Source organism: Anser brachyrhynchus (assembly GCF_964034855.1).
Source record: "Anser brachyrhynchus genome assembly, chromosome: 2".
NCBI lineage: Eukaryota > Metazoa > Chordata > Aves > Anseriformes > Anatidae > Anser > Anser brachyrhynchus.
The window spans coordinates 115,100,463-115,112,974 of record NC_137695.1 but is presented as its reverse complement, the minus strand read 5'-3'; positions in this window follow the sequence as shown (position 1 = coordinate 115,112,974).

Here is a 12,512-nt window from a genome sequence, read left to right as displayed (position 1 = left end):
CCTCCACGGGCTGCAGCGTGGAGATCTGCTCCGTGTGGGACCCATGGGCTGCAGGGGGACAGCCTGCTCCACCAGGGGCCTCTCCACAGGCTGCAGGGGAACTGCTGCTGTGTGCCTGGAGCACCTCCTGCCCTCCTTCTGCACTGACCTTGGGACCTGCAAGGCTGTTACTCACTCCTCTCTCTCTCCCAGCTGCTGTGTAGCAGCATTTTTTTTTTTCCCCGTCTTAAATCTGCTCTCACAGAGGTGCAAACAATATTGCTTATTGGCTTGGCTCTGGGCCGCGGTGTGGCCCTTATCTAATATGAGGCAGCTTCTGGATTCTTCTTGCAGAAGCCACCCCTATGGCCCCCTGCTACCAAAACCTTGCCACATAAAACCACTACAGTAATAAACTCATATTCCTCCCCAAAATGAGTGGCAGCATGCCAGAATCATCTAAAAAAAGATGTGATAAAAGTAATGGTCATCTATGCCCCATTTTTCCCAGCTTCTGAGGGACTGTATAAAAAAATAAAATAAAAAGCCATCTGTTCTGGAGAAGCTGTCCTGAAATTTGAAGGTTTACCAGTTTGGGGACTGTCTGGATGCCTATTTTCTAATTATTTTGGGGACTGTCTAGATGCCTATTGTCTAATTATTTTTAGGACAGAGATCTGTTTTGAGAAGCAAATGTATCACTGAACTTTCTTTAATGCATTAATGAAAGTAGTCAGAGAAGGAAAAAAAGAGAACTACCAGTGAACTTAAGACTTTTCAACTGAGGGATGGATAAATACCAATGTGTAAAGCTGTGTAAAGCTATGCCTAAAACCCACTTCCACTTTCTTTGGGCTCCACAGCTGGGTTTCATATAATACGGTTTTAGATACCATTTGCTTTTAGATAGCTGCAAGGCACGTGTCTGCGTTCAAGATAGTCACTTTGGCCTCCCCATACTTAGAGAAAAACAGAACATTTACACTGGGCCTGTTCTGGCTTACATAAATCATGCTTGGAATGGATGAATCACTCACTAAAATGATGTATCTTTCTCCAGTAAAAATAGTTCATGACATACAGATATCCCAATGTGGAGAGCTACAGTTGGCCGAATGAATCATGAACTATACCTCTGTATGTCCAGTACATCCTGAAATATTATGGAAGGAAAGTAAACAACCCGTTGACCCTTAATATTCACACTTTGCTCATATCATAAGATCAGATCATAAAATTTTCCATGTTATGAAGACTTTATCTGAATATGTTTCCTGGAATGTCTTCACAAGAAAATAATGGGCCTGTGAGAAAATACTAATTTATCATCCTACTAGTTCAGCTAATCTACTTTTTCATCATTTTACTACAGTGAAGGAAGATCGCTGTCTATGAATTCATTTAAATTCTTAAATAGTTATGTTCCAGAAAAGCTAAGACAAAGAGGAGATTTTTTTAAATTATTTTTTTTTTCCCTAATACAGCTCCAGTTAGATCTATCCCTATGACTTTGTGAGCTGGTTGTTTCATTATTATTATTATTATTATTATTATTATTATTTGTGTGTGGGGTGTGTGTGTGTGTGTGTGAAGGGTAAGTGGCAGATATGAAATTATTAAGTTCATAGCTGTTACCCATGGAGTATATAACGCTGACTAAAATGGGACATGGCTCAAGTGAAATCTTTACTGATTTAGTATTTTCCCTGAGCAGACTCCACTAACCAATTAACACACTAACTGCTTATCTACGGAGAAAACTGAAAGGAGCCAAGTATCACTTTTTTTTTTTTTTCCATTGCCATTGAAAATCAAAAAAGCCATCTAAGGCATAATCACATAAGTGCATCAACTTAATTTATAGCCATCCATTCTATGAAATAATTAAAATGGACTTTTACAGTCAGAGGGGAAAACAAAGTGTAAGTGATTAATAATTCTTTAATAAGAAAAAAATATCCTGGTTTATTAATAGCTTTTGTGTGGTTAATTAACACTCTAGCTTGCACTAGACAGTAACCTTTTAGAAAGTGGATTCTGCTATGTGTAATGAAAACAGAACTGGGAAATGGTGAAGTAATAATGGTTTCCTGGGTAGGGATAGGTAGTAGAGACTATAGAGGCTGTAAAAATCATTCTGCTTACAATGTGATATCTCAGCACTCCTCCACAGGATTTCAATAAAGACAATTTGGTCACATGAAAGAGAAGTACTTAGAGATGTCGCCCAGAAAAGCACCAGACATTGTAAAACTCACAGAGCAGTGCTTTTTAACAACAATCTGTGGGTAGCAGACATGAAGAAAAAGAGTTTGGGGTCTCAGTATCTAGAATGTTCCAAGTAGATAAATCACTTCTTATTCCCCTTCAAATTTCATTAATCCATTTTACAAAACGGTTGCCTTATCTATATGAACCTTAAAAATCTTAAATGACTCAGGTATTTGTTTTTACTTGAGTGTGTTTATCTGGCCAGTTCCCTAAAAGACCTATTTATGGCCAGGAAAGACATTGCTTAGTGAGCAACTTGTATCAGTGGTGAAGAACTATAATAATTTAAGTGCTTTTCTGTATTACCATCATTTAACTATTTGCTTTACCTTGGCTGCAGTCTCTGTTACACTGAGGCCAACAGTACCATTTGAATCCAGGCAGAAAAGAATTCCAGCAATATAAGTGCCAGCTACAAAGCAGCTGTGCCAAGAGAAGAGCAGTTGTTGTGAATAAATGAGATGAAGAGCAGTTGCGGTGAAAAACTGTAGCATATAATACAAATGTGGAGGACAAGGGAGAGGGAAACAAAAGAGACAAACACTCAGGTGTCCAAACCATAGAAAAACAAAGAAGAAAAGACTGCAATTCAAAATAAATAATCTATATATTTGTCTATATATCTATAAATCCATACATATATACATATATGTATGCATATATTTATAATACGGATATGTACAGATATATTACACGTAGAAAAAATATAGAAAGAATACATACATACTATAAAGATATGTATATTCTCTCTGTGCATATATACATATACAAAGAAAGATGCAGAAAATAAACCATAGCAGTAAGTTAACTAACAGAAATTAACATAATGGAGCTGAGCAGAATTAACAAATTCAACATCCAGAAACTTTGGAAAGTTTAAAACTATAAAACAAATATGTAACTATCACACCAGACTTATGCTTGATAACTATCATTTTTTGCAAATGGCACCTAGGGTATACGACCCCTCTTGTGGAGGGGACACCATCCTTCTGTGGAGTCATGTGCTTCTTCTTTCATTCCTGTAGAGTCCTTAATCCTAGTCAACAAGAACAGTAGCAGAAGAAACTGTTCGTGCTTCAAAGGAAACAGGTTTAAGCATGTTCTACTCTCCTGCTGCATAGTCATGGTTTGGATTAGGAAATAATAGGCTGTAGGAAGCCAGGAGTCAGAGCTGAGTACATTTTTAAAATCTTTAAGGCAGGCAGAAAGCTTGGAAGCTGTGCATAATTTATAGCTGTCTATCATCTTCCATCTCTTGATAACCCAGAAATGTGAACCTGGGAACTAAAGTAACTACTTAAAAAAAATCATTGCAGATCTATGTCTGCTAGCTGTTATTGATTTAAACAATTTCAATTTGTTTTCTTCTAATCTCAGCTCATAAAGCAACAGCACCCAAAATACTTTTGATAGGGTTGCCATTGTAAATTTTTAGTGAAATAAACACTTTTCGCAATTTCTAAATGTGACATTAATCTTATTCCAGGATATTCGTAGGGCTAATGATTTTTCATTATTGTGCTTATCATATACTGTATAGTGAATTAGGCTTTAAACTAAATACAGACAGTCCTGAGTCACAAGTTTAAAGTCAGAAATTTGTTAAAATTTGTTGCTGTCAGGGATTTTATTAGTATTCTTGAAAAAACAGTGAAAAAGAGTGAAAAACAGAAAGAGTAGAAAATAACCCATTATATACTGAAAAAATAAATAAACAGGGAGTTATGTTTTATTTCAATAAAGCTGATGTCAACTGAGAAAAAAAATAAATAACAATAATAATAAAAAAGACCTGTAAGTAGAACAAATGGTCTTTTGGCTACAATTTAGTTTTATTTATTTAATTAATTATTTTAGTTTATTTTATTGCATTACACTTCATTTATAAAGGTCAGTGATTTAAATGTTCAAACAGAATTTTAGTTGTACTATAAAGGTAAATCGAATAATAAAAAATTTAAAAAATGGTTGAACACCCATAGTAATTGAGATTACCATGATCTGTCATATGCTAAAATATGTTTTCTTTACCTCCAAAAAGAGTAATAATGAAAACAAAACCACTACTATTTATGCCTGTTCTTTGAATCGGATATCTTTATCACTTCTTGTATTTTTATTTATTTTTTTTTCATTCCAGAATCTTTACTAGTGTCTTAGGCAAGGCTTATGATCAATACTTATTTGGAGATTATATGTTTGAAAAAAACTTATGATAAATCAGCATTGAAAACAATATTTTGATTCCTAAAGCATCATTTTAATCAGTCTTATCTCTAGATTAAATTATCTTAAATAAGGATGTATAATTTCTAATAAATACTCCATGCATAGATGCACAGATATGGAATCTGGAGGTGAAGCCCATGTGCACTGAAAAGAGTTTGGTGGCAGAAGGTACTTATGACATGGAGACTGAATGTGGTTGTGAGTTCTATGGTTCTCTTGCAACAGCCCACTTGCTAGAAAGATAGTTTGCTTTTACCATAGGATCTTTCTGTGAAATTATCCAGTATATAGTAGTTGAAATACTTTATCCTGAATTCACATTATCAATTTAAAAGTTTCCTTTTCACTTAAAAAAATATTTATTTACATCCCAAATTCATAATTTCCACACATTTCAGCAACAACTTTTTTATTTTCAAGCTATACTCCCACCTCAAATAGGGAGAATAAAAATGAATATCCAAAAAAGGTTCTTGCTTTATCTTTCATGTTATAGCTTAGAGAAAATAAACAAAACTAATGCAGTCCTAACTATAACAGCATCACTCAACCTCATTGCCAAAGATAGTATTTGCCAAAGATGGTATTTGTAACAGCTTTTTAGGAGTGACTTTATTATACAATCCATCATATAGGTTTTGTCTCCATGGAATTAAGGTTATTGCACTATGTCAGCTTTCCTTTCTGTAGTTCTACTCACGTGAAACTTCTGAGCTGTTCATTGGAGGACTGGATTCAAAATATGTCCATCCCAATTACACTACATCATCAACAATATTACCACACAAAATTGCCTATGAACAGAAAAGAATAGCTTGGGCAGTGGTTCCTATTGTGGCAGACATTTAATAAGTTGGTTTGTGTGCAGTAGAGTTTCTTCCATTGAGATCTATGTGCAGTTCAGCTAAAATTCATTTGGCAGCAAAGCCTGCCAAAGGAGCAATTTAAAAACAATGGATTGCCAAGCAGCATAAATAAATAAATAAATAAATAAATAAATAAATAAATAAATAAAAGTGTAATTTTATTTAATAAATATCAACTGAAAGATAGATCCAAGAGGAACAGATGGTTTAGGTGCCTGGACATCATTTGTTAAATAACTGAATAAACTGAATATAATAGAATTCATGTTATAAAGTGCTAGTGATCATGGCACCCACATGCTGATATACAGAAAAGACCCCGAGGTCTTATAACTAATTCATCTACTCCTTATTTTCCTTTAGTTTGATAGCCTTATTCTTAACTTTCCCATGTCTTTGGTCATTCAAATTAGGCTTCAATGTAAGGTCTTTGCCATACCATGCTGGTAAGTTAAAGTGATACAGTTTTGATTATTACTTATCATGATGGAAAAAATGCTTTGTTTCCTGCTGCTAGACATGTCAGCACAGTCTCTGTTGATGCCTACACTGTATTTTGGGGAGTAACCTTAATCAATCCAAAAGCCATTGGCTGTCCATGCAAAAAAATAATGTGTTCTCAGGTGCAGTCAGAGAATGCCTGCCAGAACGCATGGGATCCTGCCTGCCAAAGCACATCTTTGGCCTCTTTGTGTCTGCTAGCACAACACCAGTTCTGGCCCAAAGCCCTGCAGAGAGTCTGCAGGGCAACTACATAGAGAGCAAAAGGCAGAGATTATTGATGGCTACACTCAAAACTGATTTTTAAAAAGCTGGGTTTCCAGATCTGAAGCCATGCCTCTAGGAACAGTGATGTTCCTAAACAGTGCAAGAACTGAAGTGGTCTGCTCCCTAAATCCCAGGGGTTTGTGATTTTACAAGCAAAATCTTAAACTGAAGCTAGAATGTAATGACTCGCCTGGATAAACCTAGAAGATTGGATTGGTGTATTTTTATTGACAATTACCTCAAAAGAGATGAATCTGTTAGCAAAACTAGAGATTCTGGCATGCCCTGCCCAACAGCCTTGCAACACAGAAGTTAATAGCACTATGTGCTATTACAAATTTACAGCATTAGTGGATAGGGGAAGAGCAACTGACATCATCTACCTGGACTTGTGCAAAGCATTTGGTACTGTCCCCTATGATATCCGCAGCCTCCTCCAGGCCACATCCACCTGCTCCACCGGGGGCTCCTCCACGGGCTGCAGCGTGGAGATCTGCTCCGTGTGGGACCCATGGGCTGCAGGGGGACAGCCTGCTCCACCAGGGGCCTCTCCCTTCACAGGCCGCAGGGGAACTGCTGCTGTGTGCCTGGAGCACCTCCTGCCCTCCTTCCGCACTGACCTTGGGGTCTGCAGGGCTGCTTCTCACTCCCCTCTCTCCCAGCTTCTGTGGTGTTTTTTTTTTGTTTGTTTTTGTGTTTTTGTTTCTTTTCTTTCTAAAATCTGCTCTCTCAGATGGACAAACAACATTGCTTATTGTCTTGGCAGCAAGTCCCTTTGGAGCCAGCTGAAACTGGTCCTTATCTAACATGGGACAGCTTCTGGATTCTTCTCACAGAAGCCACCCCTGCAGCCCCCTGCTACCAAAACCTTGCCATGTAAACCGAATACACCCCTAAAGGACATGGAAGTATTAGTACAAGTCCAGAGGATGGTCACAAAAATGATCAAGGGTCTGGGTTTGTAATACAAACACAGGCTGAGAGAGTTGGTGTTCAGCCTGGAGAAGGAAAGGCTCCAGTGAGGCCTTACAGGGACCTCCCAGTACCTAAAGGGGGCCTGTAGGAAAGCTGGGGAAGGACTTTTCATCAGGGACTGTAGTGATAGGCCAAAGGAGAATGGCTTTAAATTAAAAGAGGGTAGGTTTAGATTAGATATAAGGAAGAAATTCTTTCCTCTGAGGGTGATGAGGCATTGGAACAGGTTCCCCAGAGAAGCTGTGGATGCCCCATACCTGGTAGTGCTCAAGATGCACTATCAAGGGTAGATGGGGTTTTGAGCAACCTGGTCCAGTGGGAGGTGTCTCTGCCCATAGCAGAGGGTTGGAATTAGATGATTTTGGGGGCCCCTTCCAATCCAAGAACCATAGAACCATATTCTATGGTTCTATGATTCTGTGTGATGTAAAAAAAAAAAAAAAAAAAAAAAAAGGCGTTAATCTGGGCCTGTGTGACATGGATGAGGTCTTTCATGTTGGAAAATATGGAAAAAAAATCCAGTTTAATAACATTATCTCTTTGAAAGAATTAGGGGTCAATATGATTGCACTTTGAGAGTTCACATCATTTTGGTAACTGCTCAGCTGGGACCTATAATGGAGCGTAAAGTTAGCCTTGGTACATATCATTCTTATATTCCCAGTAGCATCACTTTTATTAAGTTTTAGCCATCTGTTTTGTACCCGAGGATACTAGCTGAACTTTGTGAAATGCTCCATATGATGATTATTAAAAAGTAAATGCAGATTCCTCCTTCTATTTGCCAAAGAGGGATTTTTGGAGTTTTGCCCTCTACCAGTTACACAGGACAGGTCACATTCATGTCCAGAAGAAAAATGAACAGGAAAGTTAGTTCCACTGACTGCAATGAGATGCTCATTCAGTATCAGATGTATAAGCCAAAATTAATATTTATATCAGTGCTTTTTCTAGAAATTCAGGATCGATCTCAAACTAGCATTTCTACATTTTTAGTGTTGGAGAGAAGAAGAAGGAGATAACACTAATCTGAAGAAATTGCCTTGGCTGGATAGTCACTTCAGAAGCAATGGGTCATTCTGTGATGATGGCAAGGCTACACATCCCTTTAAGTGATCTTTAACAATCTGGCCTTAGCCCCAGCCACCACTTGCTGGGCTCAGTTGGGCATGTTGAAAGACAAGACATGGGAAAGCTGTGATCATATAGAGGGTTTTATTTCTCTGTCAAGTTTCAAATATTTGGACAGTGTTTTGATTCCAGAAATGACAATGGAGTCACCTCTTGGTCTCTGACTTCCACTCAAAAGTAGTTATTTTAAGCAGCTTATTTAAACATGTCTAAAATTAGTGTTGGATTCTCTGAAAAACATGAGTGCATTTCATAGTGAAAATAAGCCACTTATGCTATAATTAGGAATAATAAGTCTCCTATAAATAGAGAGCAATATAAAACTTCTGCTAGATTGGGATCTCGTAAGTTACAGTGACTGAAGTCCAAATCATGGAAAAGGAGAAGGGAAGGGGGAAGGGGGAAGGGGGAAGGGGGAAGGGGGAAGGGGGAAGGGGGAAGGGGGAAGGGGAAGGGGGAAGGGGGGAGGGGAGGGGAGGGGAGGGGAGGGGAGGGGAGGGGAGGGGAGGGGAGGGGAGGGGAGGGGAGGGAAGGGAAGGGAAGGGAAGGGAAGGGAAGGGAAGGGAAGGGAAGGGAAGGGAAGGGAAGGGAAGGGAAGGGAAGGGAAGGGAAGGGAAGGGAAGGGAAGGGAAGGGAAGGGAAGGGAAGGGAAGGGAAGGGAAGGGAAGGGAAGGGAAGGGAAGGGAAGGGAAGGGAAGGGAAGGGAAGGGAAGGGAAGGGAAGGGAAGGGAAGGGAAGGGAAGGGAAGGGAAGGGAAGGGAAGGGAAGGGAAGGGAAGGGAAGGGGAATTTCAGGCCCCATATTTCATTATTTTACAAAACAAAACTAATCATATTAACTAAACTATCAACCAAAATTTTAGCACAGCATGAGGAATGAACACCTTGAAGTTGCAGGGCCTCTATAAACAAGAGCTAAATTTTAATGGAGGTATGATTATGTTAGTATAAAAGGTGCTTGAGGTGTTTGGTTTTGTTTCTTGGTATAAATTATTCATGGAAAAATAGGTGAATAGGGACTATTTATATAAAGTACACATTTATTAATGTACATAAATAGAATGTATCTACATCAGAGAACTATTGTATTAAAAGTGCCATCCCCTAGCTGGAGCTGTTGAGAGTTGCAAAATCTGTTGAAAAATTCTGTCCAGACAGCAGGAAAGAGACACCACTTGTATGCTGAGGGGAAGCCTCTGCCATCTTTTCTTCTTTTTCTGGGAATAAATAAAGTTTAACAAAGCAAAACAAAAAGTAAAAAATAAAAAAAAAAAAGCAGAAAATCACCTACAGTGAGTTTTCTTCATGATCAAATGCTTTGTTCCTTTATTTTTTTTCAGGGGTTGACATGGTACATTTTATTTTTTTCTGTAAAATTATCAAACCTAAATTTGTACTTTAATATACTGTGTGGAAAGCTAACTCTTAAAATGTTATCTCCAAAACCATATGTCCTGGTTTCAGTTAGGACAGAGTTAATTTTCCTCCTAGTAGCTGGTAGGGTGCTATGTTTTGGATTAGGATGAGAAGAGCGCTGATAACATGCTGATGTTTTAATTGTTGCAGAGCAGTGTTTACACCAGGCCAAGGACTTTTCGGCTTCTCGCTCTGTCCTGCCAGCGAGCAGGCTGGGGGTGCAGCAGGAGCTGGGAGGGGACAGACCCAGGACAGCTGACCCAAACTGGCCCAAGGGGTATTCCATACCACCTGACGTCATGCTAAACAATATATAGGGGTGGCTGGCCGGGGTGGGGGGGCCGGCTGCTCGGGGATAGGCTGGGCATCGGTCAGCCGGTGGTGAGCAATTGCATTGTGCATCGCTTGTTTCGTACACATTATTTTTAGTAGTACTATTATCAATATTATTATTATTGTTATTATTATTTTCCTGTCTTAATAAACTGTCTTTATCTCAACTCACAGGCTTCACTTTCCCATTTCTCTCCCCCATTCCAGAGAGGGAGGGGGGAGGGTGAGCGAACGGCTGTGTGGTGTTTAGCTGCCGGCTGGGTTAAACTACAACACCATATGAGGTAAGCAGTGCACCAAATGTATATTTTTGAAAATACAGTGCTGAATAGTGAACAGTTTATGAAATTATGTTTAGGAATAAAGCCATATAGGTTTTAGAAAAGTTGAGCTCTTTATAAGCACATTCACAAGGAAATGTGAAGGTGACATTGTTTTCTCTATAACCATCCATCAGTAAGATAGAAAGCTGTTTCACATAAGCATAAAGCACAATGAGCACTGTAAATCTGCATGTTAGATTTCACACATATAAAGTGTTCATTATTGATTCAAAATTACTTAGTGACAATATTTAATTATATATGGCGTGCAACTAAGATGTTTAACCTAATACCGTTGAAGCTCCAGCAATGATATCTATATTGCTTATGTTAAAATATTATCTGTAATTAATATTTCAAACTCCTAATTTTAATATCTGAGTTTTTCAACGTCTTGAATATTTTTAGGACAGGGAACCTGATATTTTATCTTACAGATTTCTCTGTACAGTGTTGCTCTGACTCCAGTGGAAGTTCCCAACTCTCCTCTGAGCAAAGCCCTTCCCAGAGACCAAACAACAAAACAGCAGTTCCAGTGTCATCAGCACTGCTGTCTCTATGTACCACTGACACCAAAGCTCAATCCTCCCTAACTCCATCTGAACCTATATGTGACAGTCACACCTTGAGATGAACAGGCAGATTTGCAATACCTTGCACAAGCAACACTCTGGGAGAAATGGATTATCTCTCAAAATCCTGAGCCTGCTCCACTAGAGAAGGCAGGGGTCACATACACATTCCCTAACAGTACGTGCTCATTTGCCAATGAGCCACCATCACTACATTGTTATCTGGTCCTCAGAAGGCCGAAAAATCTAATGTTACCATAGGGTTTCACCAACCCCCAAAACATCAGATTCATTTTTTCTTCAGGTCTCAAGCTGTCTGTTCACAGGAGTGTCTGTTCTAGGACCATTTATTTCAAAAACTGCACTTTGAAAGTAAGAGTGTTGAGAAATCTTTCTAAATAACAGTAAATATAGGGTTGGAACGTAATATTATGTACAGAATTGCTTCTGTTCACATATGGCTGTGATGGTAGACAGCCAGCACTATCTGTTCTAAAATAAAGCACATAGCATTTCACAACTACAGGCTCAAAACATGATTTAGTTCTTTACCATTGATTTTCCTATAGCTTTAGTTTTTGATACTGCACTTTTTGTGTCAGTACTTTACAGTAATAAATAGTGAGACCATCAGATATGTATGGGATGAGTGACATACCTTGTAATTGGATACAGTTGAGCATAGTCCACAGATAATTGGTTGTATCATACGGAATATTGAATAGCATACCGACAATACTGTTATACAATGACGTGTTGATCTGGATTTTTCCAACTTTTTGAAAATGCACTTTCCTTTGATACATATTCCTCCATGCTACCAACTGTACTAGCATCTGCAGATTTTCAGCTGGGCAGAAGTGTAAGAACTGACCATAATTACTTTTTTCAATAGCTGTTTACTCTTGCTGTCACTGATAACAGATGCTTTGTAGTGTCCCACACTGAAAGAACTGAGATACATTTGCCTAATCACACTTTTTCTGTCATGAAGGAAGATTTAAATTAGATACAAGGAAGAAATTCTTTACTCAGAGGGTGGTGAGGCACTGGCACAGGTTGCTCAGAGAAGCTGTGGATGCCCCATCCCTGGAAGTGTTCAAGGCCAGGTTGGATGGGGCTCTGAGCAACCTGGTCTAGTGGGAAGTGTCCCTGTCCATGATGATCTTTAAGGTCTCTTCCAACCCAAACCATTTGATGATTCTATGATTTTGCTACTTTTGTGACATAACTTTTGACACTCCTGGGAATTACAGCCAGCAGGCAGAGAAGCAGTTCTATGCCATGAGAGGTGAAGATGTATTTAAGATCTGTCAGCCCCTTCAGTTTTTACAGTTTGTAAATGAATCAACTATAGCTGAAAACAAAATTTCCATGTTTACTGGCCTAAGACTAAATCTCATTCTCTAACAATAAAATTATTGCAGAAAAATACCATAAGGAGAGTAAAAGTAACTGTACAAATCAAGTTTATGAATAGGCATTTTTGCAACATTTTCATCAAAACATGATAATCATATTAAATTAAGTTAATTCAGTTCAGACAAAGCCACTCAGTTTTTATGTCAGTGATATCCCAAATCTCAAAAAACAAACAAACAAACAAACAAAAAACAGAATCCACTTCTATCTATTCACATTTACTTA